The sequence below is a fragment of the Leptidea sinapis genome, chromosome 10, assembly GCF_905404315.1.
Source record: "Leptidea sinapis chromosome 10, ilLepSina1.1, whole genome shotgun sequence".
Classification (NCBI taxonomy): Eukaryota; Metazoa; Arthropoda; class Insecta; order Lepidoptera; family Pieridae; genus Leptidea; species Leptidea sinapis.
In genome coordinates this window covers 8,999,024-9,008,255 of record NC_066274.1, presented here as the reverse complement: position 1 = coordinate 9,008,255, position 9,232 = coordinate 8,999,024, and positions in this window count along the sequence as shown.

Genomic DNA, 9,232 nt, shown 5'->3' with positions numbered 1-9,232 from the left:
AGTTTTTTTGACGTTTTCACAACTGTAACAGTCTATCTAGACGTATTAATTATCTAAGAATTTTTCATTGTATTTTCTTTCTTTCAAAATGAGTGAATCAAATAATCTAATGAATCTGAAATATTAGTTACGACATACGTACCTGATGAACTGGGAATTGATCACAAAATAATTTTGACTCATTTGAAAAGTAGCAAGGTACAAAAAAAATAACTGGTGATAAAAGTGGATTACGTACAAGAACGTCCGAAAAAGGTCGGTCAGGCTTCACAGACGACGGCAAAGCCAGGGTTAACTCGCAATATGGTGATGTTATTCGTATGGTGCGATTGTAAGGCCAATGTTCATAATGAGCTTTTACCGCCGGGCAAAACCATCGATTCAGATCTCAACTGACGACATAAAGCAAGAAGTTGAGAAAAAGATAGATAATATAGATAAAGATAAAAAGGATGAGACTTTCATCACAATAACGCTTCAACGCGCGTCTTTAACCACTCAGCAAAAATTGAAAGTGTGGATGGGAAGAGTCATTGAATTTACTATGTAGAACTGAACTATGCACCTTCAGATTTCCATCTGTTTCGGTTTCTTCAAAATTCTTTTGGCAGTGTCAGGTTAACATCAACAGAGAACTGCCAATACTACTTGTCGCATTGTTTTGATCAGGAAAAACAAAATGTATATAGCAACGGAATCATACTCAATATATTTATTGCATTCTATAAAGGTATTATATTATTATGGTGGTATATTATTGTAGACCCTGTAGGATACAGCTAATTTGTAAGACTGGAGAAGCACTCAATATGTAGTATTTTAACTTTTAATTTACGTGTAAATGAATAAGAAAGACAAGACACTAAACCCTTATGAAAGTAAATAAAACATGTAAATATAATACTTTGCTGGTTTAATGCTGCAGGCGTCGACAAATACAAATATTAATTACTTCGTGAACCTTAATCGTTTTACTTTATAGAAAATTCTTAGTCACTTTCATATAAGTAATTATTACTTACTTTACTTATCGCATAATTATTAATCTACAGAATAGTATCATTTTAGAAGCAATGTAGGTTTTAACTGGTTTATGAATGCTATTATAATTTGTTACAGTTTAAATAGAAAGGGCCCACTGTTCGCAATTCAATGAGGAACCAGACAAGGAGACCCACTGTCGCCAAAAATATTCATTGCAGTACTGGAGCTTATAATACACGATATAAACTGGAAAAGGGGAGGCATCAATATCAGAAATAAAAGGCTAACCCATTTAAGATTCGCAGACGACCTGGTTCTTCTAAGTAATACCGCTAGAGACCTACAAGACATGCTGACAGCTCTACATCAGCACAGCGAGAAGGTCGGTCTCGAAATAAACAAACCATACTAAACCAACTCTCAGCGTCGAATGCGAAGTAATAGAGTACGTTGAAGAGTACATATATTTAGGCAAGCTGGTTTCGTTCAGAGAGATTGACTCGGAGGAAATAGATAGACGAATGGCGCTGGCATGGAAACGATACTGGTCCCTGAAAAAACTTCTTAAATCTAAGATACGTATTGTTCACAAACGGAGACTCATGGACTCTATCATTCTACCTACACTAACCTATGGTAGCCAGACCTGGTCTTTAACAGAAGCTAACGCAAATAGACTGTCGGTATGCCAAAGAGCGGTGAAGAGAAGTCTCCTAGGGATAAAACTTAAAGACAGGATCAGAAATGAAGAAATTCGGAAACATACCAAAGTTAGAGATGCTATACAACATATCAGAAGACTAAAATTGAAGTGGGCCGGTCATGTAGCGAGACTTGAGGATGGGCGTTGGATGAAAGTGGTCACAGAGTGGAAAGGACCAGGAAGTGGAAAGCGCAAACTAGGTCGTCCGTTCAAACGCTGGTCAGATGACATACGCGAGACCGCAGGCAAACACTGGCTCGGATTGGCATAAGATAGGGATAAATGGCACAAACTGGAGGAGGCCTTCACCCGCACGGGGGTTCCTGTGAAAGAAATCAAATAAATATTACCTTAACTAATAAATACTAACAAAAATTACTTTATTTCATTATAATTACTAATCTACTAAACAAAATGTTACTTAGTTCATAGGAGCAAATAAAAAGGCTTCTTATTTTATTTTGTTATTATAATTTGTTATACTTTTAATAGTCTCTGGTAAACTGTTATTATTGGTAAATCTTTATGGATATAACCATCATGTTACTATGCTACATTTAAATGTAAAAAAAGTTTGAAAAATTCTCGAGTTTTCTAATAAGGAAAAACCCAATAGATCATTAGGAGGGATATCTACTTTGTTTGTCAGTTATTTCCATAACAAAAACAGTCGGGGTGAATTTAATAGGGGTGCATTTAGCATTCCGTTTACTATTTATTGTATTATGCTTTCTTACTCAGAAGGGGGAAACAAAAAATTTACAGATGTGAGAACATAGATATTATATTATATTATACTAGCTGACCCAGCAAACGTTGTATTGCCGATATTAAAATCACGATACAAAAGTAACTGTTGATCGTAGGTGGGTGAAAAGTTGTATGTAATTTTTAATGCTGACTCATAATCAAACAAATTTAAAAAAAAATGTCAAAAAAAATTCGTGTGGACTACCCTTAACATTTAGGGGGATGAAAAATAGATGTTGTCCGATTATCAGACCTACCCAATATGCACTCAAAATTTCATGAGAATCGGTCAAGCCGTTTCGGAGAAGTTCAATGTTTAACACCATGACACGAGAATTTTATATATTAGAATGTATGCTGGCATAGACGAAAAATGCGTCAGAGTAGATTTCATTACTTGCACATGAAGCTCAATAGCTTCATGTGCACTTTTCTATAAAAGAACAAAAGAGGAGGACAAATGAGCGTACGGGTGAACTGATGTTAAGTGATCACCGCCACTTTCATTTTCCTGTATCACCACAGGAAAGTTGCCGGCCTTTTGTCTATTGTAATGTCATGGGATGTTCACTTTACTACTTTGTACTCAGTGCTTAATGTTATACCTTTAAACGAGCAATTCTTATGTACATATAATCTGCATCACGGAAACTGTTCCAACGATTTTAATGAAATATTGTATACAGGTAGTTTCGGGGGCTAGAAATCGATCTAGCTAGTTACTTTAAAAAATGTAGTTTTATCCGTGTTTTAATGAGAAACAGCTTCAATAACATTAGAATACAAAGTTAAATTTTGCCACTATATACAAGACTATAACAGCTCAGACGGGACATTGGGTGATCCGAGAAGCAGAAGACCCTGGTTCGAATTCAGATGTCCTATTAGTTTTTTTTTGTACATTCAAGTACATTCTTAAAAACCCGAGCAAGGCTCGCTCGTATAGATATTAATTTTTACACGGGACTTAAATCAAAAAAACTGGTTTGGTTATTTTTAATTTGTCTGTCTGTTTCGAATAACATAGCAAAATATTAAAACCCAGTAAATTTTGAAGAGGTAGAAAAAGCAATATCAATACAAAAGAGAGATAAAGCTGATGGGATCATTAACGAATTCCTTATAGAATACAAAGACACCATTGCACCGATATTAGTACACATATTCAATGGAATCCTACAGAGCGAGCATATTCCTCATCAGCCAGTGATTTTAATTTAGTATTCATAGATTGGAAATTAGATGACAATAACTTTTTTTTTTTTTTTTTATGGAATAGGAGGACAAACGAGCGTACGGGTCACCTGGTGTTAAGTGATCACCACCGCCCACACTCTCCTGCAACACCAGAGGAATCACAAGAGCGTTGCCGGCCTTTAAGGAAGGTGTACGCGCTTTTCTTGAAGGTACCCATGTCGTATCGTCCCGGAAACACCGCACAAGGAAGCTCATTCCACAGCTTCGTGGTACGAGGAAGAAAGCTCCTTGAAAACCGCACTGTGGAGGACCGCCACATATCCAGATGGTGGGGATGAAATCCTAACTTGTGGCGTGTCGTGCGAAGGTGGAATTCGGCGGCAGGAATCAGGTTGCACAGCTCTTCGGAACACTCCCCGTGATAAATGCGGTAGAAGACACACAATGAAGCGACGTCTCTACGCAACGCCAAGTGATCCAGCCGTTCACAGAGTACTGGGTTCCCGACAATTCGAGCTGCTCTGCGTTGCACGCGGTCAAATGGATCGAGCTGATACTGGGGTGCGCCAGACCAGAGATGACAGCAATACTCCATGTGAGGCCGGACCTGTGCTTTGTAGAGCGCTAGAATATGGGCCGGCTTGAAGTATTGCCGTGCTCTATTTATGACGCCCAGTTTCTTTGAAGCTAGTTTGGCTTTGCCCTCCAGATGGGCACGGAATTGGCAATTGCTCGAGATTTCGAGACCCAGTATTCCGATCCTAGGCGAGGCTTTAAGGGAAGTGTTCTCGAAGAGCGGTGATACGGCAAATGGGGTTTTTTTAGTGGTAAACGCGCAAACTTGAGTCTTCTGGGGGTTAAATTGAACAAGGTTCAACTTACCCCATTCCGCGACCTTCTCGAGAGAGGACTCGATAGAAGACACAAGTTTCTCCCGGCACTGGTCGACGTTTTCCCGAGAGAGACCTGCATGGCCCGTGTATACGGCATCACCAGTGCTGTCGTCTGCATAGCAATGCATGTTGGCGGTGTCCAACATATCATTGATATGCAGAAGAAACAGCGTGGGAGATAGCACACAGCCTTGGGGCACTCCAGCGTTCACGGGCTTGGGATTCAAGCAATAACCGTCGATAACGACCTGTATGCTGCGCCCAGTGAGGAAGCTCGAGGTCCACTTGCATAAGCTCTCGGGAAGCCCAAATGATGGAAGTTATTACAACCTTTTGACTACAACAATAAATTAGGCTTTTCAATGGTAGATTTTATGTCTCAAAACAACTTTCTTCAATATAATAATGCTCGGAATAGTATTAACCGCATTTTAGATCTCGTTCTTGGTCGAGAATGTATTGTTAAAGTCACGGAAGCAAGTGCCCTCTTATCAAAACTTGATACTCATCATCCAGCAATCATAATCAACGTAGAATTAAACACATGTAAATACCTTAAATGTAGAACCTTTGTATTAACAAAGCAACTTTTATAAAGCTGATTATGATGTAATAAATAAGAAACTCAGCGAACTCGATTGGGAACAGACACTTCTAGCCAGTGAAGATGTTAATGTCATGTCAAAACGTGTTGCTTCATTACTTAAAGCCTGTTACAATGACTATCATGCCGGAATTGAATCACTAATACACAGTGACCCTAAGAAATTTTGGGGGTTTATGATGGGTATGATGTTTATGTTATGATAAATAAAAAGAGCTCCTCGTCCGAAATACCTAGTAAGATGAAATTGAATGACACAACCTCAGAAACTGGTCAAGGTATAATAAAACTATTTGCTAGTCATTTCCAATCAATATTTTCAAAGGATAACATCAATGGTTATAATCTAGATATTAAAACTACATTTCCCCATTTTTCCATTTCCAATGTAGAAATAAGTGAAAGAAACATTTTTAAGTTACTTCGTTCTATTGATCCCAGTAAAGGAGCTGGTCCCGATGGTATTCCGCCATACTTTATTTTAAAAACATGTAGACTTATCTTTACCCTTCAATATTATTTTCAAAAAATCCATGCAAACCTCAATTTTTCCTGACTTGTGGAAGATAGCAAATATAGTTCCTATATATAAAAAGGACCATAGAGATAACATCAAAAACTATCGCCAAGTTTCAATATTAAATACATTTTCCAAAATTTTTGAGCGACTAATTTTATCAGTAGTAACTCCCTACTTAAGTAATATAATAACAGACAATCAACATGGTTTTTTAAAACATCGCTCAACTACATCAAACCTACTTCAGTTTACAAACTACCTAAGCAATAATATAGATAATGGTAATGAAATTGATGCTATTTACACTGATTTTAGTAGTGCATTCGATAAAGTGAACCATGAGATACTACTAATAAAATTAGAACATTATGGGTTTCATGGAAATCTTCTGAATTGGTTCAATTCTTATTTAAAAAATAGGACTCAAAGAGTTGTTCTAGGTGGCTATAAGTCCAATGATTTCACTGCAGCTTCTGGCGTTCCACAAGGGTCCCACTTAGGACCGACGCTCTTTTTGTTTTTCATAAATGATATAACAGACCATATAAGTTATAGTGAATGCTCAATTATCGCTGACGATGTCAAATTATATCGTACAGTAAGCTGTGCCAGCGATGTACACCTTTTGCAACGCGATATTGATTCCATTTACAATTGGTGTTCAAATAATAAAATGGAAATCAATGCGAACAAGTGCTCACAAATTAAATTCTCCGAGCGTAAAAAAAAATTGTCTCCTCTTACAAAATTAACTAGGAGATTGTAAGACAAGTAACAGTCGTTCGTGATTTCGGAGTACTATTTGATTCCAAGTTAAGTTTTGTCAATCATTATGATCATATTATTATAAAGGCATGGAAAATGTTAGGTTTCCTAAAACGTAATTCTAAGGAATTTAGAAACACAGCTACTCATATCTGTCTATTTAACACGCTTGTTCGAAGTACTTTAGAGTTCAATAGCATAATATGGAACCCTTTCTATAAATGCCATATAAAACGCATGGAAAAAATTCAAAAATCATTTACAAAATTCTTGTCATTCAAAGATGCTGGCCACTCAAATCGATCACGTTACTCTGACAGATTAAATCACTTTAAGATTGTTTCTCCGTCCAACAGATGAAAGTTTCTGGACCTTTGCGGCCTTTTTAAATTAATACACGGATCCTTAGAACCTAATATAATATCTAACTTAAATTTCTCCATTCCACGATGTTTACCAAGATAACCGATTAATAAATATTTTCAAATAATTACTCTAGAACGAATCTGAAACAATACGGTCCTTATAATAGAATATCTACAACATTCAATGCTATCAACGATCATGACGTTGACATTTTTCACGACACGTTTAAGTCATTTACAAATAAAGTTTTAGAAAAAATAACGACCACGGTAGATAATAGTTTGTATTAGATTGTTAATGACTTATTAATTCTTACTTTTATTTTTTGTAATTCCACACTTACCACTTTATAATTATTATTTACATTGTATAGTTTCCAGAATTAAGATTTATTACTAAGTTACTAAATTTTTTCATAATTAAAATGCTGAATGTACCTAGTTAGAATAACCAACCTAGAATTAGTATGTAAGTGCAAATCAATCGTTAATGTTAAGTTGAGTTATTGTTGACACATTTTAAATAAATAAATAAATCAGTCGACTACATCGAGAACAATATTACTACACAAGAATGGGAACAAAAATGACATCAACAATTACAGGCCTATCAGCCTGATGTCTAATATTAAAAATTTTTTGCAAAAGTAATCTTGGGTCGTAAACCAAAAAGCTCGATTAGAACCAGCCTACAGAATAAGCGGGATTTCGGAGCGGGTATTCGACATTGGATCACATACATGTAGTCAAAACAACTTTTCGAGAAAGGCAAAGAATTTAATGCAAACTTTTACTGCTGTTTCATGGATTATTGCAAGGCTTGTGATTCGCTTGAACATCAAATGATTTGGCAAGCTCTTAAGATTCAGAGAATTTAAAATTAATATATCAGAATAATAAGAAATGTATATAATAGTAGCACAGCTAAAATAAAAGCAGAAAGTGAAGGCGAAGTAATAAAAATTCAAATAGGTGTTCATCAAGGAGATCCGTTGTCACCAAAGTTGTTTACTGCGGTTCTGGAGAACGTTTCCGTCAACTAAATTGGGAAAAGGAGGACTGTCAATCAACGGAGACAACATAACCCATTTAAGATTTGCAGATGACTTGATAATCTTTTCACTATCAAAAAACGAACTTCAAGTAATGCTAAGAGATCTAGACGAAGAAAGCCGGAAGGTAGGATTGGTTATGAACATTGAGAAGACTAAAGCTATGACAAACGATATAGAACACCCAATTACTATTAACAACAACACCATTGAATATGTTAATGAATACGTTTATCTAGGCCAAATAATCTCGCCGTCAGACCTCACTTCAAAGGAAATAGAAAGACGAATAGGCAATGCTTGGAAAAGGTACTGGAGTCTAAAAGAAGTGATGAAAAACAATGAAATAAGCATGACCATCAAAAGATAACTTTTCAACACCTGCATTCTCCCTGTCCTTACAAAGGCATACGCTCGAAAACATGGGCCCTTACAAAGGCACACGCTCGAAAATTAGAAGTCTACCAAAACGCTATAGAGAGAAGCATGATGGGGAAAAGATTATCAGAGAAAATGAGAACATCAGCAATCAAAAAGCAAACGCAAACAAAGGATGTTTCTGTTATAATAAGGAAACTTAAATGGAAGTGGACGGGGCATACTATAAGAGGACAAGAGAAATGAACTGGTATCCGAGAGACAGAAAATGAAATCGAGGTAGACCATTTAGGAGATGGGTAGACGAGATTAAAGCAGTTGCCGGTAGTACATGGACTAAACAGCTGAAAACATCAGTCAGTGGAGGCAGTTGGAGGAGGCCTATGTCTATAATAGACAAACAGACAAAACCCATAATTATCCAACTCCATGTTAAATTAGATTTGCTTTGGATATGTATGGATTAGCGCTGGACGGGACACACCCTTCGGGGTATAGACAAATGGAGCAAATGTATCACAGACTGGTATCCCAGAAACTTAAAAAGGAAACCGGGGGGACAATACAGGAGATGGTCAGATGAACTTAGGACGATAGCAAGCAAGACATGGTATAGGTTAGCTAAAGATAGAAAAGAGTGGAAGAAGTTGGAAGAGGCCTTTGTCAATAGACAACCAGATAGTGATAGATACTTAGTTAAGGATAGTTTGTAAGTATATATGTAAATAATACTATCTGAATAAAGGCTTATATTATTATTATTATTAAATTAGATTAAGTATTTTGTCTGATTAAAGACTATTTTATTTATTTATTTAAATTTTGAACGGAATCTTATTTAAAATAAACTCCTAACAATGACGTTCTATATATACATAGAACACACAGTTAAGGTTACTAATTACTATGCTCTGTGGTTAAAGAGCAAATGCCAACTAGCAACTTTAGCAAGAGCCAAAATATAACAACTGACAACTAGCAAGTAGGCAACAGCAAATGCCAAATTGCAGTCCTTAATCAA